The sequence below is a fragment of the Sphaerodactylus townsendi genome, linkage group LG02, assembly GCF_021028975.2.
Source record: "Sphaerodactylus townsendi isolate TG3544 linkage group LG02, MPM_Stown_v2.3, whole genome shotgun sequence".
Taxonomy (NCBI): domain Eukaryota; kingdom Metazoa; phylum Chordata; class Lepidosauria; order Squamata; family Sphaerodactylidae; genus Sphaerodactylus; species Sphaerodactylus townsendi.
Genome location: NC_059426.1, coordinates 138,887,822 through 138,913,059, shown reverse-complemented (window position 1 = coordinate 138,913,059; position 25,238 = coordinate 138,887,822). Strand labels below are relative to the sequence as shown.

Here is a 25,238-nt window from a genome sequence, read left to right as displayed (position 1 = left end):
TGATGTTCAGATGTAATCCAGTTTTGGCACTCTGTCCTTTAACCTTAACCGGGAGTCCTTTCAAGTCAATATTTTCTGCCAGTAATGTGGTATCATCTACACATCTCTAACTGTTAATGTTACTTCCCCCAGTTTTCACTCTACCTTCATCTAAATCTAGTCCATCTTTCCTTATGATATGTTCTGATACATTTAATTATGGTAGATTGAATAAAGAGAAAATAGTAATCTGACCACTTGCCAACTGGAAACCATTCTTTTTCTTTATATTCTGCCCTACCAATAGCCTCTTGTCCAGAGTACAATGTTATGACACACCCATTTCTTTTAAAACTCACTATACATTTTCTTGATCCATACACTCAAAAGCTTTGCTGTAACGTATGAGACATATGATCTTATTCTAAAATTATTTTATATGCTTCATATAGCAGCTACCACAAATTTGCAATAGTAACCACCACAAATATGATAACTGGTACCTCTTCTTTTTCTGTATCCAGCTTGAACACCTGGCATTTCTCGTTACATATATGGTAACAGTATTTGTTGAAAGATTTGGGCATCACTTTATTTGAGCAAGAAGTCAATGCAGTGGTTTGATAGTTGATGCAGTCTGACAATGTTATGCTAAGCAAAATTACATCCTATATTAAATGCAGAGAACTTGGAAGGGTGTAACTCTGCTTAGGATGGGACGGTTACTCCCATAAATGTATTGAATTACCTATTTTTAGCCAGCCTGCATCATAGTTTCATAATGGAGGACATCTTCAACATCATTCTTATCTATGGAATTGAGGCAAAATGAACATCTCTGAGCTACACTTAAAGAAGAGATATGTTGTTTTTGTATGTCAAGATTATCTCCATGTATGAAGCAGCCAAAGTACTGCAACACAAGCCATGACCTACATTACTCTAAAATGTTGTTTAGTGACTGATAATCACTGTCTTTTCTTGTAGCATCTGACTCTGATGGATTCCTTCAGTAACAAATGAAGCATAATAATAAAAAAAATGAATAAAGTCCCCAAGGGTGAAAATACTTCACAGTCTTGAAAATCATACCTACTTTTGTTTGTAATGTGCGAAATTATTACAAGTATGTTCACTAGGAAGACTATTGATAGATGACTCACCATTTAGCTAAATTCAATAAGCCACACACTGCGTACATCCCAGTGGGTGAGCCGTGCATTTTGTATTTCAAGTATTGAGTGTTTGCCAAAAACAGTATTTTAAAAAGTAGGAAAGGAGCTCATGAATAGGGTAAAACTTCCCACTGGCAGCTCCTACTTGTCCTCTGACTACTTACATGGGATTTCATGGGACTACTGGAGTAGTCAAGGAGAAAAGAGTGCTTACCACAGCAGCCCTGCCTCATGAAGTACACAAGCTGTTTCCCAGGCATTGTGCTGCCTTTAAATATATATACACCTCAGTCCTTAATGGAAACCTTTAAAAGACTTCTTCTTTAAGGACAGAATGAACAACAAACATTTTCTCCCAACAGGGTCACTCTTTAATCGTTCTTAAAGATAGTCTCCATGCCATCACCATGCGTGAACTGCACTTTTCTAAGATGGCATTAAAGTCTACAAAAATAGCATAATGTAAAAAGTGGAAGAGAAGGCAGGATTTATGATGGGATGAATGATGGGACCAGAGGTAATTCCAGTATACAAGGGCCCTAGATTATCACAGATGCTGGATTACCAGGGGTTCAGTTCCCAGGTAGTGGTCACTGGCGTTGAATGTCTGACATGCTTTTCAGCTGTCCAGCTCGGAGAAAAGACAATTATGAAACATGATTGCATCCTGCTTTGTTGTTTCTCCTCTAGGTGATGGTGTTGAAAAAGAAAAAGGTTTAAGGAAGTGGGGGAGAAACAGTGTTTTATCATTTTGTGATGAGACTTACCACTTAGGGCTGTGTGCCACATGGCACTGTGGTTCAGTGTATATCAAAGGATATTTAAATCTGTATCAATCCACTCATTGTTGCCTTGAGTTTGAGAAGATGAGTTGGGATGTGCATTAATTAGTTAATTAATTAATACACAATTTTAACCCTCATGTGGAAAATATAGGTCCTTTCTGCACAACTTTTTAAAGAGATAACTTGTTTAGTGTTCTCAAAAAATGACAGGTTGAGCTGAAATAACCTGTCCTGAAGGTGTCTTTGGAAAAAAGCATAACACATTTGTAAATGAGGAGCTTGTTCAGTTGGAAGTCTACTGCATTCACATCAACATTCTACCTATAAATAATTAGGATGCTTGAGCACCAGTCAGTTCAGCTCTTGTCCTGCTTGTCAGTTGTGAACAAAGAGTCAAATTTTCACTGAGCAGTTCAATTATTTATGAGCAACTCAAGACTTTTTGGCAGGTAATTTTCCATATATGTAAAAATACAGTGCAATCATCAGCATTTCTCACATGAACATTCTCCCACAGCCCCAAGAGAGTGCTGGTTGCTACACACACACATCACAGATTTATGTAGCTAATTGTTTAAATGGTGGTGGAAGGTAGTAAGTTACAACTAACTTACGGTGACCTTGGAGGGTTTTCAAGGCAAGAGATAATCAGAGGCAGTTTTACCATTACCTCCCTCTGTGCAGTGACCTTAAACTTCCTTTATGGTCTCTCATTCAAGTATTAACCACAGCCAGCCTGCTTAGCTTACAAGATCTGCAAATATCAGGCTAGCCTGAGCCATCCAGGTTAGGATAATGGTTTAAGTAGTAATAAATAAGTTGTCATGAAGTCAGAGAAGAACAGTGTATTATTTTTATTTATTAAGAATACTGTGAACTTTACAGAAAACATGATCAGCAGGTTAACATTTCATTTTTGACAGCCATCATCTATCTCACTGTTGTCTGACTTCAACAGCAGCATATAGAATAGACTTGTGGTTGCACCATGACTGTGGTGGTGGAATTTCACTTCCTTCTTGCAGTCACTTTTACATTTAAGAAGCAGGTGAAATTGATTCTTCCCAGTGTTGTGGAAGGTTGGGCCATGGTAGCTAAATAATATGAGTGAGGTGGAAGAAACAATTCATATGTGAAATAATGTTGACAACTGTTGTAAATGAACACCAAACTGTAAGAATTAAACAAGTCCCACATAGTTCACGGTAAATAGGGCTTTATGGCTCCAAGAAATTCTAATGACTGGTTTCTGAGTATGTCAGCCAATTAACTCTGTCCCATTCTTTGGGAATCTCAGCCTTTTACCACTGCAACAAAAACCTTCCCAGTTTATTGTCTAGAAAGTACAGTGGCTCACGATCAATCCATGGACTAGAATAGCAAATTAATGGACTTGATTTGATTGATTGTATACTCTATGTTCCTGCACATTCAGCTAGAATAAACGAGAACACATTTAACTCATGCAATCAGACTTATAGATTGCTATTGTAATATGCATCCTCTAAAATAATCAAAACAGTAAATATATATGTGCACAATAATTTTTTGAGGAGTATGCATATGAATTTGGCCTTGCGCCTTAGACATAAAATGGATTGTCCTGATGTTAATATTATTTGTGAAGGACTACACTGCCTTGTTGCCGGTGTATCATGGCACAAATGGTTTATCATCACAGTTCAATATTTGTCAAGGGTGTTTGATTTAATAATATCCAACATAACAGCTCTCCAAGGTCTCCATTAGTTTGATTGAATGCTAGATTTGTGTAGGCAAACCAGGTATTCAGTGCTTTGAGTAAAGTCATTTGTCACAGAGAGACGCATAATGCATGAATATTTCATTAGTTTGTGAATATCCACTAAAACTTTATTGGTACTGCTTGCAAATACTCACCAAACATGTTGTATGCTATTTCCTAAAACCAAGAGGGGCAAAAGGTGCTGTCTAGCTGGGCTGAGGGATCTATTAGTTAGATCATTTAACATACTAAAACAATTATGGGATAATTATAAGGAACATAATTACATGTTCTCATTGCCCTTAATTGTGCCATCCTCATCAATTAACACTAAAAACTCAATAAAAACAAATTAAGCACAGAAGTTTAAGGCAGACATTAATGATAAAGATTGCTTTTTTTCAAAATGAAATAATTAGTACTCTAAATTCCACCTGTTAACCAACAAACTATTAATGTGAATGTTCAGACAGTGAGAGACAGGCTCGTATTATATATTAACAATCACAGCATGTGATTGTTAGCATACTGGTATATGCCTCAAATGGGGTGACATATATTTCTATTTACATACATTTACCACTGAGATCTGGAAATGTCAATATTAACAGATGAACGTTGATATTCAGCAAACCTAGGATGTGCACTGTAACACAGAGAAAAGTACTGTTGATCTCAAAGTAGAGCAGTTAAGACTTCCAATAATTCACACAACACTTTAAATATCATAGTTGTGTAGGGATGTATAATTTACAAAGTTTATTTGTTTTTATTATTTGTTTAGAACATGTTTATATCAACTTAGCAGGAAATCTGCTCAAGACAGCAGTGGCAGAGGGGTTCATTTTTCTTTCTCCCCACACTGCCAGAAAGTCATCTGGAGGTATCAGAGAGGTGTGGTAGCAGTGTTGTCCCCAGTTGTCTGGGGCCGTGGATTGGGCTGCCTGATACATAATGTTTCCTGCCAGTGTACTGTGCCCCCAGAAGAAATTTTCTCTTACAGACAATCTGCTAATATTTAAATATGCTACATATTTACTGAAATGCTGACATTAGCTAAATATTCCAACTGTGAAGGTTAACAGAAACAGATTGTTTTAATGAGAGTTGAACCAGGAACATTCCTGATTCATCTGTGTCACTCATGTCCGATTTACTTATGTCAATCATGTTCATGCCTTTTTAATTTGATTTTCTCCACATCCCTCTATTAGTTGTTCTCATTTTCTGCTAAGCAGGAGCAAAGGCTTCATTTGTACTTGTCAGAGGCTCCAGTGCATGTCTCTGCAATCCTAAGGAGAGTATTCTAGTCCATTCATTATTATCCTCAGTAATAATGAGCATCAGGGACAAGTGGAGGCAAGGGTAAATAAAAGACTTGCAGCTAAGCAGATGATAGGCCACAGCTAAAGGAGAGCCCTGCCTGCCCCTCCCTTCCCTGGGCTAAGAGGTGGGTCTGTGGATGAAGGGGCCAGTCAGGGGGCCAGCAGGGCCCGTCTGACAGCCCCCAGAAGGGAGTTTTCTGGGGGGGTTGCAAAATTCTGCTGCAAAAACAGGGAGAGTTGAGAGGTGCAGCAGCCACAAGCTCAGCCTCACCTCTGGTGATATACTGGTGATGTAGCTGAAAAGAGTGCTCTTAGCCTTTCAGTGAGTATTGGAAAACTTAAATATGAGAACCTTATATGCTTCATGCAGTCTGATGCTGTCAAGCAACCATGACTATACGTTTTGATACTGATTGGAGTCATAGCTATAAATTCCTCAACTCGCACCCTTCCCTATCGACATATAATACTGAGAGCGCATGCATTGCTGTTTTGAAGTGTGCTTATATTTAGTGTGTTTAGAGGGGAGGGGGAACTCAGTGCCTCCCCAGCCATTGACCTCACCAAACGTCATTGATGAGCATGCCTATTACGGCAGAGGATAGAAGTACAGTCTTTCGGTATACTCTGGCAGGCAGACAAGACTGCAGAGATAAGACTGGGATACACCCAGAGGTCTTGGTTTTGTCACACACACCTGAAATATGCAGTTTGCTTGCTCTACAAACTAGGAAGATAGAAAGAGAAGCTTATGAATTTCACTCCCACCCTAATAAACAGCAAACACCCTTAGAAAATACAACAGAGATCTGTGATCACAAAGGTTCTGATGTGATTATCTCTCCTTGTGAAAGTAAGCCACAAATTCAGTGTTTGAGGTATTTCAGATGGTTTTTTTACTGTAAATAAAAGGCTTGCAGCTGAGAAGACATGATAGGCATGAGCCATTTATGCATAAAGCAGGAGTTTACTAACAAAACTGGGGCCTGCTGGTAACAACAGCTAATTCTGCTTCCTCTAGTGTGCACTGCTTTTGAAGCATATTTTCTCACAGCCAAACTGGGCAAAGAATGCTGAAAGAAACAGAAGCAATGAAGTAAGGAACAGGAAGGGGCTTAGGCCCCCTTATCCATATTTTTGTGAAAGTCCAAGCTCCTCCTTTTGAGCATCCCTGGGAAAGGAGAGAAAAGTTCACTCATACAATTCATGCCTCCCTAAGCCCACTCTACAAGTGAGAATTCTAATTACTTATAGAAAAGAAGCACTGCCTGAAATTCTGTAGGGAAAATCCCTAAGGTGAGAGGTAAACTTTTTCGAATTGAAGCCCAATTTGTGTGTGAAGAAAACTATGCTTGGAAATCTGTTTCCTGTTGAAACCAATGAGTCTGAATGCCATACTGATGTCCTAATACTTCATACAAATCTTACAGATCAGGTCTGCTGTGGTGACCGAAGGGAACTAACCGAGCCTTTTGACTTGGTCGGGGGTGGGGGCAGGTTTAGAAAGGTTGCCTTCCAGCTCCTTTATTGATTAATTTACATTTGAATGATTTAACAGTAAATTTTCAAAAGTATTCCAATCCTGTTTTATGTTGACAATACAGTTATTTTGTTCCATGCAAGAGTTGGTGTGCAAAGATCATTACAATTTTTTTCTATTTTTTTAGGGAAGTTGCTCCAATAAATCATGGTAAAAGAAAGATTATTATCTCCTCTAAGAAGAGAAAACTGCCCTCTTTTCATTGGGTACCAGATGACATTGATGTTGATCAGATGAAGGAGTTTTCTTTTTTTTCTATCTTAATATTAATCTAATTAACATTTCAACTGGATAATTATACATTCCAGTGGATCCACAACTATATTTTGTTTCCATTCTCTTAAGTCTACCTTTTGTTTCTATACTCTTGAAATATTTTCACTTATCCCACTGAAATGTTGCACACCAGCCAAAAACATTTACATAAAACCAAAAGTGTCCCAGCTGGTAAAATATTATATAAAACAGTGGGGTGCTGTGTGGTTTCTGGGCTGTATGTGTTCTAGCAGCATTCTCTCCTGACGTGTCACCTGCATCTGTGGCTGGCATCTTCAGAGGATCTGATATTATATAAAACAAACACCTTGTTAACAGAGCTGCCTGCTGGAATACATCACATAAAATTATTTAAAAGATACCTCGTGCGCCATACAAACTGAAATTTGCTTTTCTTGATACCCTCTTCTTTGATATAATATGAGCTGGAACTCCCATCAAAAGGCTGTGTCTAATAAACTCAAACCTGATACTGGGGCAATTGTTAATTATTGTTATACCAAAGGCAGAAAATATATCCCTAAACTATTCAGGTTTCCAATCTAAAAAATATTCCAGTCATTCTTTTTGGTGCTGTTATTTGCATAAATGCTGTTAATGAGCCTATAGCTTGTCCTATGCTCCAGTGTTTACAGAGTCTGTTAAATGCCCCTTGATGCATTGCTGAGTTTGGCCAAATGTCTCTTGTAGCTAGAGCATAGTTGTTTGTCTTTATGGTACAATTTAGGTCATTTTTTTAGCACTAAGTGATACCTGTTTTTCCTGAAACATGACTCATATAGATCCTCATGGTAAAATATGTTTGATGAGAAATTGCCAATGTTGGGACTATTGTGGGATACAATTAGAGATCTTGGGAAATAAGAGGTTTTCTCTAAATTAAAAAGGCATATTAAAGAGATTGATTATGTTAGCATGTTGATTCATGCTCTTCTCATTTGCTCATCACAGTTCTTTGGAATTCCTCTCCCACATTGTTTGCCTGCTTATGCCTATTTCTTAACCCCTTTTTTAAAGAGCTTTTTTCTTGCTAGACTAAATGTTAACCTTCCATGGCTATGCAAGGTATATATAAGATCAATATCTTGCTCTTATGTCAGCGTTTGGTCCCTGTGCCATTATGGAACCTCTTAGCAGAAGGAAGGGTCCAGTTATGTTCCTGGAATGTCTTTTTAAAAAAATTAGGATCTAAGATCAAGTTATAATTTTCCTCTAACAGACTGTACTAGTATCTCTGTGTCTGCATTAATACCCAATTCATTGAGTGACAGAGGTCCTAAGGTTATGTTGGCACTGGCAAAATTTATCTCAGTTTTTATAGCCTTTGAACAATTATGCTGCTCAAGGTTTTTGAAACAAGGAACTTCTAAGGAGGGAAGGAAAGGATTACTTCTGATAATAAACCAGTTAACTTAAAGGCTTTCAGGGCAATAATCAACCGGCTGTTGTGAGTTTCCTAGGCTGTGTGGCCATGGTCTGGTATGTTTAGCTCCACACTGTGCCACAGAGAGAAACATATCTTTCTGAGGCATGCCTCTGAAAATGCCAACCACAGAGGCAGATGAAAGATTAGAAGCTAGGACCACCAAACTATGGCATTTTATCCCAGAAAACCCACAACAGCCAACTAACTAAAGTTTTTAAATTGACTATCCAGATATAACTACAACTCCTTTTTCAAAAACAGTTCCACATCCTCAGCATGAAAGCTTCATTCAAACTTTCACATTCCACAGAACATTTTCTAACAGGAAATTCTCCTCAGACACAGCTAGCAGTCTTCCTTTACTAATGTAGATGGTCAAATAAAAAGTATTACTTCCAAAACCAATGTGGATAATAAATGATACAGGTCACGGTCCAAAAGAAAGTTCATGTGTGCAAATTCTGTGGTAATTAACAGGAGTAGTTCAGTTCAGTAATCTTAATTAGACATTTACAAAAGGGAAAAGGAAAAAATGTCAAAACATAATACAAGGTTAAGCTTAGCAAAACCTTAGGTATTTTTCTAACCACAGAAGATTTTCAAAATAAATTTAGCTACAACTTCAGATATCTCGACTTCAGTATTGTTAACCAAATTAATCATTTTAACATTGTCAGATAATGTCTCAAACCCAACCAGGAACAATGCAGCAAAATCAGGTGTAAAGTTATATCTAGGACAAAAAAGTAAGGTATATTCAAGGGAATCAATTACAGAATTTTAGAAAATCAGCCTTGTAGTAATGAAGAAGGAAAGGTGTTGCATCTAGTTCGTGTCAAGACCCATCTTTGATTATAAACAAAAAATTGATCCAAATAGACAGCAATAAAAAAATTTTGAGGAATAATACCAAAATGTAAAGGAGAGCAGGAACTCTGTGCCTTGCTCATAAGGAATTGGTTTTCCTGCTCCAACAATTTGCCTTTTAGTTGTTGAAATATTTCTGAGGCAGGGAGTATGAGTAAAGAATCCCATGCAATACCCAGAGGCAAGATCCTGGCTTCAATGCATGACCACCAATCAGAGGTCTGAAGGTCACGCATTGCAAGTGAGATCAAACTGTGTGGATTTGAGTGGAAGCAAAGATGCAGCCAGAATTTGAAAGTTGTGACCCAGGTTCTAGTTTCTAAAAGATGCTGTCCCACTTCCAAACAAAAGACAGCATAAGGGACACAATGGGGGACTCCAAAAATTTTATAAAGAAAACCAGACTGGATAAGTTCAAGAGAGGGCTTCCATGCATGAATCCATATAGGGACCCCATATAGTAGGTGTTGGACCACCTTCATGTTGAATGATTTCAATGCTGCTGGGATAAATTTACCACCACTGTGGGGGGGGGGGGGACTTTTGAACAGCAGCTGACAGATTTTTACTTCCCTTCATGACTTTATCCCTGTGTTTAGACCAGCCTGATTTATGGTGGAAAACAATCCCTAATTATTTAAAAAGTCTGACTTGCTCAAAGTCGGTTCCCTGGATAGACCATTTTGTAGGCCTGTATATTTTAGGAAAAAACTAATACCTTAGATTTTGTTGGGTTGATAGCCTATTAACTGTGCAGTAATTATTGCATTTACGTAATAGCTTTTTTTGGCCACACCTTGAACGAGATAAAAGGACCGCATTGTGACCTCTTGTTCATAAGGTCCAGCTACTCAGAACTAGATCAGCAAGCAATGATAGACGACTGTTTCTTGATCAGCAAGGTTATTTATTCAAGCCAAAAAGCAAGAATACATGTGATCACATGCGGTGTCTGAAGATTTGGGTTCAGAGATACCTGATCAGAGCTTGCATACACTTTTTATACTTGGATATTGAAGATGTATTTTTGCAGTTTCATTTTATCCTCTGCTCCTCCCACCTCTACCTTATTTGGCAAGCAGTTTCTGAGTATACAGAAGCCAAACAGCATAGTAACTTATTGGAAGTAAAACAAACAACATGTGCTCATTAAAGCTTTGCAGCAGAAATAACAGAAGGGAGGATACCTTGACAGGCCACTTGGAACATGAGGCCAGCTGCTTATCAAATCTTGGAAGATTGTCAGGAAACTTAACAAAGATCCTTGGCTTCTCTCCTGAGAAGGCTGGCACATGTAGCTGAGATTAAGGCCGCTTCTATATGTATCTGGGGGATCAGGATTGCCAGGGGATCCTAGAAGGCTATTCAGGCTGCTTTTACCAGGAGATCCAGAGAACCCAAAAGGGGACCCTTGGGACCAGTAAGACTGGCAGCCCCGGAGGGACCTTGTGTACTAGAAGAGCCAAGGACTTCATATCAGAAAGCATATTGTAGCCAAGACTATTCTCAGACAGGATAGGAGTAACTATACTCCCTTCTGTAAGCCTGTCCAACATAGCAGCTGCAACATGAAGTATTCCTTCCTTTAAGCGAGTCAGGATTATCGAGCAAATAATCCTTTTAAGCTAAGAATATATTAGTTCCACAACTTTTCAATTTAACTATTTGAGTCCAAGTTATCAGCATCTTCTGTATAAAGAAGACAAGGCACAGGAATTTTTTTTTTAAGTCGCAGGAACCTCGCTGTGCATGATTGGCTATAGTGTATTGCAAAGACAAGACACATGACACATCTCTCACAAAGGTTTAGCTTCTCAGCTGTATTTTGATTCAGTTAAATATTGAGTTCAATGGTGAAGCTAACCAATCTTTTATACTAACAGTGCTGAGGCATTCCATACTGAAGTACAGAAGGAGATTTACCTCATTCCTCGTCCGTAAATGCAGAAAATATTGCTAATGTTTCTGAAATGAGCATTCTATTTAAAGAACCATCTTGGACCATTTTGTTGTTTTATTAGCATGGAAATTTAGCAGTGTGCCAGAGTATATGTTCTCATTAAGAGATCATAGTTCCATCTCCAGTTAAAAGATCTCAGACAGCAGTTTGATCTAATTTCTTGGAAAACTTAACAGTGATAAAAGACAACTCTGGACAGAGTAGATGGATGATTTTATTCAATATTATATTATTATTAACTGTTGATCAGGCAATACTGACTGATGCTGCAAACCTACCTATACTATGTGAGGGCCATGTAGTAGCCTAGCACTTTGGTACATTCAAAATAAAGATAGAGGCGAATGTGGTATCCTTTTTGGAAACCACTTTGTCTACTCTGACTATTGGAAGCTTTCCACAATCTCAAGTGGAAATCTTTCACCAGATCTGCTACTGAAATGATGGCGGGAATGAATGTGGGATCTTCTGAATATAAAGCATGCACTTTACAGGTGAGCCACAGCATCTTCATATAAGACCAATAAAGACATGATGGCATCCCCAAATCCAACCTGGAGGTGACACAGTCATTCTGAAGCCTAATGCTGGTGATTTAAAAATACTGTGAAGTATGACAGAATTGGGCAAACAGAGCAGTGAGACCAGGTACTCTTGGCGGCCTCTCATGCCTTTTCAAGTTGTGGGCAGTGTGGCCATTTTGGCACTTTAAAAAGTTGCTGGAGGAAGAAGCAAAAGCACCTTGGTCTCTCTATGGCCCCAGTCAGAATGGGGTCTTAGCAGTGATGGGATCCAAAAATTTTAATAACGGGTTCTGATGGTGGTGGGATTCAAACAGTGGCGGCGCCGCACACATGCACCTCCAGTCCCTACTGGGCAGGGAGGTTGCTTTAGTAACCCCTTCTCGGCACTCAAAAAAATTAGTAACCACTTCTAGAGAAGTGGTGAGAACTGGTTGGATCCCACCTCTGGGTCTTAGTGGTATTTTTCAGTCACCCACATTAGGCTTTAAAGTGGCTGTGAAAGTTTGGCTCTCAGAAAAATCATTTTCAGGGACTAGCATCTTTTTCATATCTCAGTGGCAAAAAGTTTTGGATGATGATTAGTATGTTTAGAACATAGTTTTTTCTTCTGATGTTTCAATTATGTTTTTCCAATTAAATGAATTTGTAAGTGCCCAAACAATATTGATGGAAGCATAACATAATTTTGAACTTCATTTCAAAAGCTACCAGACATTGTTAGAATGAAAATCTATATTTAATATTTTTCCTTCTCTAATTCAGCAACAAGCAGAACCAAAATACCTTGGTGAATACATGAACAAGTCCTCTTTGCTTGCAGTCCCACCAATTAAAATTTGTCCATACTAATTAACATTAAAACTGGCTCCCACGTCTTAAACAGCTAATCTTTTGTGGATTAATCTGCTGATTAGCCCAATTAAAGCCTGCAGCACTAAATAATATATTCAGTGCTGTAATTTGGCATTTTATAGGCTTTTGATTATCAGTTTACCTACTTTGTGTTCTTGGAATGAGATGGGCCAGGCCAGTGGTTCTCAAACTGTGCTCTAGGGAACACTTGGTGCTCCATGAAGCATCTCCAAGTGATCCATAAAGAAATTGGAATAAATGCAACAAGACGCCAAAACTGTGAATTTGTGCGGCCATGAACCATGTATAGGTAAGTATTGGGTAGAAATTATTTAGCTCCTGCAGTGTGCTGTGAAGCAGTGTAGATAGCAAGTATTACAGACTGAGGTGTATGTTATGCGTCAGCTCAATCAGTTTCCCCACCTGCACCTTCTTTGCCCACAAGACTTGCAGAAGGCCCTTATGTCCTTTCCTATACATAGTCAATAAAATCTTTTTTGTACTCTGTCTCTCGTTTTGTTGATGCCCAAATGAGCAGCCATCATTGTCTCATGGGCTAGCTGAAGTATCTGCAGCCTGTGCTTTCTGGGAATCATTAGCTGCTTTCTCCCAGAGCACAGTACACTTTCTCCTTCTACCCAGACACTCGGTACAGTCTCTGCTTTATTGTAAAGATGCAGTGATTTCCCCATAGTCACTTCATCCAGAGAATTCTCTGCTTTCTGCCACAGTTCTTTCCGAGAATCACCCTGCCAGAATCTCTGTTGCATGGGTTCCTTGTATCAGCTCCTCTGCATCACTTTCACCTGGCCCAGCTTGTGATGCCTGAAGTTCTGGTAACAGTGTCTGCCCTTCCGAAGACCGAGGCCTACTTCTGATAATTACTGTCTTAATCTGGTTTATCATTTCCCAGTAAAACAGGCACTCCTATGTCATCCTAGACTCCCATATTCCCAAGAAATCTTTGTACTTAACAAGAATTTCTGCCAGTTTCACTTCAGACCCATTAATCCCTAATATGATAGGATCAGCTGGCAAGTACTGGTCTTTCTGTACCGGGTTTAATTTAAAGTGACTTCTGCCCAAGCCTACCAACTCCTCATGAATTACCAACTCCCTCATAATATTACCAACTCCCTCCCTGTTTAGATCTTCTTTAACTTCTGGGGCTGAGTGCTTAATACTAGGTATTACTTATTGGTTGTTGTTTACTCGCCCCTCTTGTTACTTGTATTTTATGATGATCATGTTGTACACCGCCCAGAGCCCTTTGGGGATGGGGCAGTATACCGAAATTGAATGAATGAATGAATGAATGAATGAATGAATGAATGAATGAATGAATGAATGAATGACGACGACGACGACGACGACAACAACAACGACAACAACTTCTTTAACTTTAACTTTCCTGCAAGACTTTGGCAAGTTTCTTAGGTTAGTTGTTCTCAGCTTGAAAAGGGTCATTGTGCTGGTTTGTGACATCTGCCTTTTTAATAAACTTGACAGATTTGGCAGTATTTGGTGTTCTGGCTTTCTCTAATTTTGGACAGTGGAATTTCATATGTCCCTCTTCTTGGCAGTAATAACAAGTGATCCCTCCCTTTCTGTTTTGTGGGGGAGCGTTCCACCTCACAGGGTTGGTTTCAGATGGATCAAACTTCTTTGAGGGTTTCCAAACGTTACTTTTCTTGGTATTAGAATTATCAACCTTCTCATGTCCCCTTCTATTTCATCAAGTAAAGTGGTGGCTTGTTCCACTGTTTTCAGCTTTTTGTCCCTCAGAAACCAACTGAACTGTGAGGGAATATGCTTATAGAACTGTTCCAAGCCTACTAGGTTTTAAGTTCTTCATATGTCTGAACTTTACTTCACACAGTCCACCTATTCAAGGCAGCATTCCAATTGGGCATACATTTCACCAGGCTTTTTGGGCCATAGACATAGTGATTCAGAAAATATCATCAATTTTCTTTCAATGGATGAAGTCTGGATCCTTAAAGAAAACTGTCAGAACCTTTGTCACAGTATCCCCAGTAGTTGGGAAGGCGTCAACAGCTAACAGGTATGTCCAAAAATGATGTTAAATGCAATTTTTATTTGTTTTTCTTATTATTTACCAGACCCTTATTTTTATTATTTAACCAGATTGTATGAATATTATTTTTCAATTGTAGTGTATAAGAAGATGGAGCTGTTGCCAGTGTGAAAATTGCTGGGCGGGATGAAGGGTTTTTGGATGAATCAGTGGCAGCGGGTGCACCAGAACCTCCTTTGGACTGAATATGGAAGGGGAGGGGGGCTCAAGGGAGAGTTTAAATAAATAAACCCATTTCATTGTGAAAAGAATGATTACCAGGCTGCTGATTACAACTATGCAAATGATGTACAGGGGGCAAACTTTTTGTTCAAAGTGAGAGATTGGAGCAGGTTTGCCACTGCCTGCCTCCATGTCACAACCCTGGTTTTCCTTCAAAATCTCCTATCCAAATACTTGCAAGCAGGGATGAGCATCTGGATAAAATTAAGCAGAAAAAAAATTATCAATATTTTTGGGGTTTTTCACTTGAAAAAAAGGTGACAGATTAAAGGGATCTGAAAAGCAGATCTAGAATCATGTAAAAAATTCAGCATGATTCAGGATCTGGATTCATTTGCTGCCAATACTGAAAAATTTTGGGGGGGGAAACCCAAAAAACCAATTCTGAATGTTGATTTTTTTCAGGTTTTCCAAAAAAAATTGGATCTAATAACTATTTTTAAAAAATGTGCCTACTCTACTAGCCAGCATCCAGGCTGAGAGTGTGTGGATGGCCCAAGGCCACCCAGCAAGCTTCCATGGCACAAGTGAAGATCTGAACCTAGTCCAACCACTTAACCACTACACCATGCTTTTCCTCTGGCACAAAGCTAGGGCCCCTTCCGCACACGCAAAATAATGCGTTTTCAAACCACTTTCACAACTGTTTGCAAGTGGATTTTGCCATTCCGCACAGGTTCAAAGAGCACTGAAAGCAGTTTGAAAGTGCATTATTCTGCATGTGCGGAATGAGCCTAGCAGTGTTAATTGTGGGGAATCGGCTATGGTGCTTTGTGGCACTCTTTGAAACAGGAATTACTCATGGAATGACTGGTAGTGGTGTGAAATCTATTGCCTTCTACTATGGAGCAACACTTTCCTGGTTCCCCTCACATACACACACACCCACATACACAGTTTTGTCCTGCCCCCAAAACTTCAAAGCCATTCAGATACATTCACGATTTATTATTTACCTATCAATAGATACATCAAGCAGGTTGAATTTGAAGAAATAGCTGAAAGAATCAATATGCTCTTCAGATTCTATCTATGAAACACACCTCTCCTGAATTTTTTTTAATCGAAAATAGAATTGCTGGTCTCATTCCCTTTTTACATGACATGCATTCAGAAAGAAGGAACGTCCCAATATTCACTCACTATATGCTTTTGGGGGAAAATACAACTGAAAGAAACATTCAACTCTTCACTTAGAATAGGAGCTGAAGGTCATCTGGAACTCTGGATAATTTGATCCAATTCTTATAAAAAGCTTTTAAGATTTTTCTAGCCAGAGCTTCTGTCAATGCTGCTTTTTAAGGAAGAAATTCAGTTGACTGTAGTCTCTAGAAAATATTTTCTTGCTTCATAAAATTAGAAATGCTTGATCGTTCACTGATTTGTCTTGTGTCCTGCTCACAGGTAGCAATCATAAGAGCTGAATATTCAGTATGCTATTCACGGGCATCTGGTCAATCTGAATGTGCCCAGTCAGTAGTACATATGCAATTAAATACTACTTTTTGCAATTGCTACTTTCCCACCACGTCTGCCACTGCCTCAGAACACTGTTAATTGAAAAAAAAACATTTTTAAAGTTGAGACTTACTACTTCAGTGTGTCTCCATGTGTTTTATGATATCTTTAGTTAGTATCCACATGTGCCTTCCCTGGTGATCAAGAAGATTGTTTGACAACTGGGCCAGCAAGCATTACAGCAGTCACAAACTATAACATAAATCACAAATGTAGCTCATTTACCAGAGCAGACTGCAGTCCCTGATGGTTTCAAATAATTGCTGTTCATACAAACTATTGTACATTTTAGAAGCACAGACACATGGAATTTCATGTTTCCACTAGCCTTGAAGATTATACGAGACCGGTATACATCCAGGTTCTGGTTAGTTTAGTGGACTTTTGTCATATTACACAGGATCTATGCTTTGTATTACCCAGGATTTTTATCAGTGTTATTAGGGTCTGTATTTTGGATAACTTGTGGACTGTTGTGTTGTTCATGGATTTGGACACGTATTATACTTGTAACAAAGACTTATCTGAAAGTAGACAGCAATTTCTGCAAGCCTTCTGCAATGTAATTTTTATTGTGTTGCACAGTTAGGGAAGCCAGTCTATGCGGGGCGGGGAGGGGGTGGAATCTGAGAAGGCAGACTCCATTTGCAAAGGAATCTGTAAGTAAGCTTTTTTATTGAATAATTAGGCTAGGTTTTCATTATCCGTGGTAAATTACAGGGCCAAGTGGGGAGGAAAGGCAGGAGGGGTTGGCCTCCTCAGTGGCTACTATTAACCCACTGATAGTTTTCTAGAACTTGTTGTATTTGTTTGTACAATGGGCTTTACTGTTAGTATAATGATAATTTGCATATGATCTGTGAAAATGTTCTCTTTTTAACATACTTTAAATTATTCATAATTACTATAAGTTTATAATTATTTCAGTTACTGTTTTAGCTACATGTCCTTGATGCAGCTCATGCAAAATGTGTAGGAGTGTATAGACAATAAATACATTTCCTTAAGCAGTGCTGCTTTTTGCCTTTACTTTGTTTTGCCTGGTGCAGGCCTCAGCTTTTTTGCCTGATAATGTGATAACGTAAGCAGCTATTGCACATATGTAAAGTTCTTCCCCTAGCATTTGAGATGAATATACAATAATACAACTGTGAGGTAGTCCAAGGCATTTGATTGAGGTAAGTGCAGCTGGCAATCGACATGATCTACTTGTCAGACAAAGCATCACCTGCAGTTCTCCACTTCTTTGTGCCTATTATCGGATGCATTCTTTAAATCAGTGGTTCCCAACCTTTTCATATGGTGACCCACAACTAAAAATGTATTTGGTACTGTGACACATTTCTTAAAAAGGGAGTAAGTATGTACAAATCAATAAAACTGCAAAAGCCTGTGACCTATTTTAGGATCAGGACACACAGGCTGGGAAGTGCTGCTTCAAATGATTTAACACTATGTTTTGTTTGTGTCGGGCGCCCTGGGCGGGGTCCCGGCCGGGACCCCTGTTGCCAACCCGCCTTCCCCTGCCCGGGTGCTGGAATTCCCGGCCTCACTCCCGGTGTCCGGGGAGTGGACTAAGTGGGACAGCCGCTTCAGCCACAGCTTGAGCCGGCTGCCCACAGCTGACCCAGGGTGCGCAGGAAGTTTGGGAGGAGGAGTGGGGAAGTTCCCCTGCCAGCCTCTGGACTGCTGGCTGCTTCTCCCCTCTCAGCTCCTGCTCCCTCTGCCCAACCACCAACTCTTCCTTTCTCTACGTTCTGTTTCCCCAACGACTGGTCCTCTCCTGACCCCGAACTTTCCCCTCGTTGTTTCCCTCGTCCTTTCACGCTTTCCGCTTCTCCTTTCCTTACACCCACACCCACACACCTCCCCTCCTCCTCTGTTCTCTCCCCCATCGCCCGTCCTCTTCCGCCTTTTATTGCCTCCGCAGCCTGCCTGCCGGATAAGGGCCCCACCCCCGCACTCAGCCCAACAGGGCTCAGCTGGCCCGCCGGGCTCAGCTGCGGCTCGGCCCCGTCGGCGCGGCGCTCCCCACCTCCGAGGCTCCCGCCTGCCTCGCCAGCCGGCGAGAGCCTGGGGAAACGCTCCCATCCCCCGTCGCCCAGGCGGTCGGCCCTGGAGCGCGCCCGCATCTTGCCGGCGTCGCGTCGGGGTTCCCCCGCCGACATGCCGTCCTGAGGCGCGGAGGAAGCGCCGGCCGGCTGACGGCAGGGCCGCGATTCCGGGGAGGGGGTGGGGGCTTCCCCCGCACCCGGACAGTTTGTTTGCTGTCAAGTCACCGCTGATTAATGGCCATCTCAAGACAAGGTTTTCAAGGCAAGAGATTTTCAAGGGTGGCTTGCCATTGCCTGCTTTTCCATAGGAGCCTTGGACTTCCTCGTGGTCTCCCACCCAAATACCAACCAGGGCTGATCCTGCTGAGCTTCTGAGATTTGACAAGATAAGGGTAGCCTGGACTATCCATGCATAATCCATCACAAATTTATCAGGTCAGATTTAACAATGGGCTATAGCACAGAGTTCATTCAGCATTTTACAATTACTTAATCTGACCTGGTGAATTGCAGCCTCATCTTCAGTTGTGTATCCAGCTTTGCTGCTTAATTATGTTAGAGAAGTTGATAGTCACAGGCTCATAGCATTTCTCTGATTCTTTCAATAGCTGTGTCTTAGTGGGTTTTTTTTCTTCAAGGAGCCATGATATCTGAATTTCTTCATGTTGTATCCACAATTGTGTGCCAGGTTGAGGAGCCTGTGAGAAGCAGGGCTGGGATGTATTATGCAAGTTTTCTGAATACAATGTCTGTGTTCAGCTACCAGGGCTTTCAGATTTGTTTGCAAGGTATGATCAAAGAGGCATTGTGTTTGTTTTTTTCAGGCACTGTGTCCAAAACAAGCTGTACTTGTTACCACTGTTGTAAAGTCTTCCTTTTTCCATCTGTGTATCAGATGGATTCCCATGGCATACAGCAGCACATATCCAACCAACCAGTTTTTCCAATCTACAGCATTTCTGTTTGTGCAAGAGGGCATAGCGATTTCCACTGATTCCTCCCTCTCACACTTTACCCATTGTGCTGTTCTTGAAATTTTGCTAATCACCAGAAACAACATTTTAGGGGGCTTGTAGGCTGCAGCAAGAGGAGAAAGTGGGAAAACCCCACCCAATGAAGACCACAGATGACTGGAGACACACCAGTGAATTCCTTGAACTCTTGGGCATCTAAATCATTTTTGCCTTTGTATAAAGCTATGTATGGTGTGGCCTCATTTGGAATACAGTTCTGGTTGCCCTGCCTCAAAAAGGATATTGCAGAGTCAGGAAAAGTACAAAGGGGAGCAACCAAGTGAGTTGGAGCACTTGAAGAAGAAAGTCTGGAAAGTCTGGGACTTTTCAGTCTTGAAAAACAATGGCTCACAACAGAGGATTATAAAATTAAGCATGGGGCTGAGAAAAGTAGACAGAAGGAGATTTCTATTCTCACCATACTAGAGCAGTGGTGGTGAACCTTTGGCACTCCAGATGTTGTGGACTACAATTCCCATCAGCCCCTGCCAGCATGGCCAATTGTTTATGCTGGCAGGGGTTGATGGGAATTGTAGTCCATAACATCTGGAATGCCAAAGGTTCACCACCACAGTACTAGAGGGTGCCCAATGAAACTGAGTTCATGACAGGCAAAAAGAAATAGTTACAGTGACTGAACAGAGCTTCCATATATATAGGCAGCAAACCTCTGAATACCAGTGCTAGGAAGAAGCAATAGACAAGGCCTGTTTTGTTTGTTTGTTTGTTTGTTTGTTTGACCAACCCTTTAGGGCAACTGTTTGACTGCTGTGTAAAACAGCTTTCTGAGTTAGATGCAGTGGTGTAGTTACCACGGGGCGGGGTGGGGACAAATGCCCCAGGCAGGACCCCTTTTGGTCACATGGGGAAAGTCACCCCACATACCCCTCCCCCTTCCACCTCAGCTCCACCCCACCAGGCCTGGTGGAGGCTGCAGCCGGGCACCCCTCAGCCCCACCCTGCCAGGCCCCACCAGGCTGCCTGGAACCGCCACCAACTCAGGTAAGTGGGGTGTGGGGGACATAGCTACCATGGGGTGTGGGGGCACCATTTTGTCCTGGGTGCCATTTCCCCCCGCTATGCCTCTGGTTAGAACTATCACTGGCCAAATCCCAGAGGCTCTTCTTCTGTTCTTATCTTTACCCATTTTGCTTTTGAACCATTCTTGTGTGTAATGGATAAATCTGCTGTTACACTTCTAGTATCCTCACAATGCTCACCTAATGCATATTGCTGCATTTCATATGATAAATAAACTGCCATTCCAAAACAGTTTCTACCTTTCTAGTTATGACACAATACCTCCACTAATTTCTGATGACCAAATTATTGGCTGATTGTGCATTATCTGCATTAGCTGACTGAAATTGCTAAGGTCTGAACAAGTATGGGATTCATTGTTTCTCTTTTGTACACTTTCAGAAAACACGTGCATATCTGCAAATCGAAAATAAATAAATAAATAAATAAATAAATAAATAAATTAAATTGTTGCCCAACACACACCATTTGTGTGGGTTGAATGGGGAAAAGAATGGAATCATCTTCTGCAGTGGTAACAGACATCTATCGAAAAGATCATATCATGCTGTGTTCTAAGGGAATTTAATCATATCTCAATCATGTCAGGATATGTATTCCAAAAGATAAGGGTTTTTTTCCTGGACTGCAGTGAGTCCATTAGGGTTTTATATTGTCCAATTAGTATTTGCTTCTGTGCTGCCTTTGAATATCCTCCACAAGTAGCTTACCAAAAACTAAAGGTCACTGTAAATAAAACCATATTAACAAAATCCACAAATTATTCTAAGTGTGAAAATCATCAAACTTAGTGTGTAAAAGAGAAGAAGCAGTCTCCATAAATGTTTTAAAACCCAAATACCAACAGAGCTAACCTAGTCCAAACCAAAAATGGTAGAAGTCATGTACTTTTATTGCACACCTCAAGCCTCTGAAGGGGTAATAATACCATTATCCAAAAGAAGACCCCATCAGACATTGCTATCCACTGAATCTCTGAGAATGTAAGAAGATGGAAATGTCCACAGATGCCCACCATGTGGAGTGTGCCAGTAAGAAAATGGAACAGGGCTTGAGTACTACTAAATGATTTTGTCAAAATGGGAATCCTTGGATTGCCAAAGCTGAGAACAGTTGTCTTTGGGCTTGGCTGCATGCATGTGGTATGTTCTGGATGGTAACAGGAAGCATGTAAGTAAGTCTAGTTATTACTTGGCTTCCATTATTGCACACTGGCATTAAGAAAGTGAACCTGCTGCAAGGAATGGTCCAGGTTTGGGTGGAAGAACCTAGCCCTAAAAGATTTTTCATGGGTTGCCTTCCATTGGATCCAGAGGATAAAGATGTTACCAGTGTATTGAAAGCAGAATTCTCTCTCAGAAATTTGTTTGGAAAAGTAGAATAAAAATGCCTTAAATAAATCATTAATTGTCCCTTTCAAAGTTCCCAGTAGGCAGAGACAGGGTCATTCCCAGCAGAAACAATACTGGATGTGATCTACATACAATTACCCAAAGTTAAAAAACTTAAAAGCAATTTCTTGCTGATGAAATTTATGCCTTTAATGCCCTGATGCTCTCAAGGTTTCCAACCTTTTGTTCCACTGAATAAGTGATGAGTTCTATCACCATAATTATCTATAATTTACAGTTAACATGATTTAAACCACTAATCCCCTAACTGTGTGCTGCAGGAGAACTGATAACATCTAGTGCAAAATTAAACCAAAGGGCCTACGACCTAAAACACCCACCCACATAAAAGGCTGTCAGCTTCATTTCTCCATGATTTGTTACTCTGGCCCAGTCTCCTTTCAGAGTTCTATTGCCATAGGTATGAATTCTGCGGTATCTCTTCATTGAGTAAAAGCTGGACCATTTGATTATTCCTGATAAAGACATGCAGATGCCTCCCCTAGAGACTGATACCCAATGCATTTCTGTGCCGCTCACGGCTCTGGCCTTTTAATAGGTTTTTGTAATAAAAATTAACTTATCCACATAGAAGATTGAGGGACTTGTTCTGAGGTTTACAGAAAACAGTTCCTTTTTATGATGTGCAAAAAGATATTTTGTGATGGCACGCACCCAGATACACATATTATATTTTGTAATCTCTAATGAACAGATGGAGCTGCCTTACACTGAATCAAACCACTGGTTCACCAAAGTTGGTATTATCTACTTAAATTGGTACCAGCTCTCCAGGGACTTTCATAACACCTAATCCTTTTAGCTAAAGATGCCTTTAACCTCCTGCATGCCAAGTAGATGCTTGACTGTTATCTTCTGTGTGAATTAATTAAAACTGGCAAAACTGCTTGTCCTTCCAAAGCTAATGGGAGGAGGTCAGCTTCGAATGGTGAAATATGCAGGGCTAGATGAAAAAGCTCCTTCTCTCACATCCCCAACCAGAGCTAGGGCACTATGCAAATAGACATGTAAAATCCAGAAATTTTGAAGCCATGGGAAAAAACAGAGGGGTGTGGATGTTGTAGATACAGCACCTTCCAGGTGGGACGTAGAGATCCCTTGGAATTATACCTCAACCACAGAGATCAGTTCCCCTGGAACCCCAGTTCCCCTGGTTTATTGGAGGGTGGACCCTATGGCCTTCTACCTCACTGAGGTCCCTATCTTCCCCAAGCTCCATCCCCAAATCTCCAGTTTTCCAGTCTGAATCTGGCATCCCACCCCCATCCCCTGCCGGTGGCCAGGGAAAATCTGGCAACTTTAGAGAGTTGATTGTAAACCAATGGGACTTGGGGGGAAAATAAAACATATATAATGCTAACAGTGCAATCCTACGCAGAGTTACACTTTTTAAAAGTCCATTCAATCCAATGTTATTAGGATGTAGAACTCTGTTCAGCTTTGCACGTACTTTCCTATCAAACCTAAACTTATTTTATTGTAACAATATAAAATAATTTAATCATTTATAAATGAGTTAGGACAGCAAATCATACTATTTTGCATATTTATAGAATTTAAAAGTAGAAATGCCTTTGTTTTCTACAACCAAAATTGTGGAGATACAAAGAAAGAACTGCAAACTGCTGCACCTTACACTTCTTTATATACACATCTAAGTTTATGCCATCTGAAAGGAAGAAGAAGAAGAAGAAGAGGAGGAGGAGGAGGAGGAGGAGGAGGAGGAGGAGGAGTTTGGATTTATATCCCCCCTTTCTCTCCTGCAGGAGACTCAAAGGGGCTTACAAACTCGATTCGATTTCGAATACCTTTAATGGCATATAGATTGTTTAAGATTAGCTTAGCAAGATAATAACAGCCTTTACAACTTTACAATTTCTGACGAGTTAAAATAACACCATTTAAAAATTTAGCCACCGCTTCCAACAGCTCGTAGTTGTGGCTGTTTAAAAGATATATAACCTTCTGTTTATCTGTAATGCCTTCACTTCCATGCAGGAAGGGGATTATGTGCTTCTTCCTACCTATCTCATAAAAGGGACAATCCAACAGCATATGAGATACTGTTTCCACAGAACCCATGCCACACAGGCATTTCCTTTCTTTATGTGGGATTCCAAGGTGGCGTCCAAGGCTAAAGGAAGAAGGCAGGGCATTACACCTAGCTAAGGTGATTGCTCTACGCCACCGGGCCTCAACCAGGAGATAAAGGTACTGGGCTGCAATTAGTCTATCCATAGGTATTCCCAGAGAGATCGGGGAACAGGTTTTATTAGCTTCCTCTAGCATCTGTTGAAACTCTCTGTCAAAAAGTCTCTTCTTGATAGCCCCATAGACCTCCTGCTCTGTTAGCATTAGCAGGTCCTCCAAGGAAATGCCCAACTCATTAAGTTTGGCTTCGATTTTAACCCACCACTGGGTTGTGTGGAGGATGGAGCATCCCTGGGATGTATAGTCCAGTTCATCTCGATTAAAACAAATCCTGGCCCAAAACTTGAATGTACGGCACCAGGCCAGAGTTTCCAGCCGATGCTGGCCTGTTTCTAAGCACAGGGCCGCATAGGGAACAGAATGGGGCAAGCCAAGGATTTTATACAGAAAGTATGACTGGACCCTTTCAACCTCTCTGCTCCATGCCCCTATCCAGATGGGGATCCCATAAAGGATTTGTTGACTCACTTTGGCATTAAATGCTCTCAACGCTGCAGGGATGTATCCTCGGCCTTTCCCATAGAGGAAGCGTATAATGGCTGAGGCACTTAATTTAGCGGCGGAGATGGCCGGCTTACAAACTCCTTGCCCTTTCCCCCTCACAACAAACACCCTGTGAGGTGGGTGGGGCTGAGAGAGCTCCGAAAAGCTGTGACTAGCCCAAGGTCACCCAGCTGGCATGTGTGGGAGTGTACAGGCTAATCTGAATTCCCCAGATAAGCCTCCACAGCTCAAGCGGCAGAGCTGGGAATCAAACCCGGTTCCTCCAGATTAGATACACGAGCTCTTAACCTCCTACGCCACTGCTGGAAGGAAAAAATAGACTGAAATTGGAAAAAAGGAAGTGTATTATTATCTGGACAGAAACAGTCTTGTATAGTCACACCTTTATTACCAGCATATTTTGATATTAAGAGAAATTTTATAATATTGAAAACACTGAATTATTTAATCTATATATCTAATTCCCAAGATGACCAAATATGTGGTTATATAAATCCAAAGACGGCAGCTGTAAAATACAAGACCAATCTTTCTATAAACCTGAAAAAGCCCCAGGTTTGTAGAACAATCTAAAACTTAAAAAAATATGGGACGTCCAGAAGACATGGCATCTTGTTCAGTCTGAACTTTGGTAGCTCCCGCTCTCTGAAAGGGGCAAATTGCAGGTGAAAGAGTAGGCTAGGTCTCACTCTTGCCCCCTCAATGTTTTGAG

The 25,238-nt window shown here is 40.6% G+C and overlaps 1 pseudogene; it reads right to left on the bottom strand.

Moving 5' to 3' along the window:
- LOC125426361 overlaps window positions 1-18,459 on the bottom strand; it is a 32,019-nt pseudogene extending 13,560 nt beyond the window's left edge.
- Between the last annotated feature and the right edge of the window lie 6,779 nt (window positions 18,460-25,238).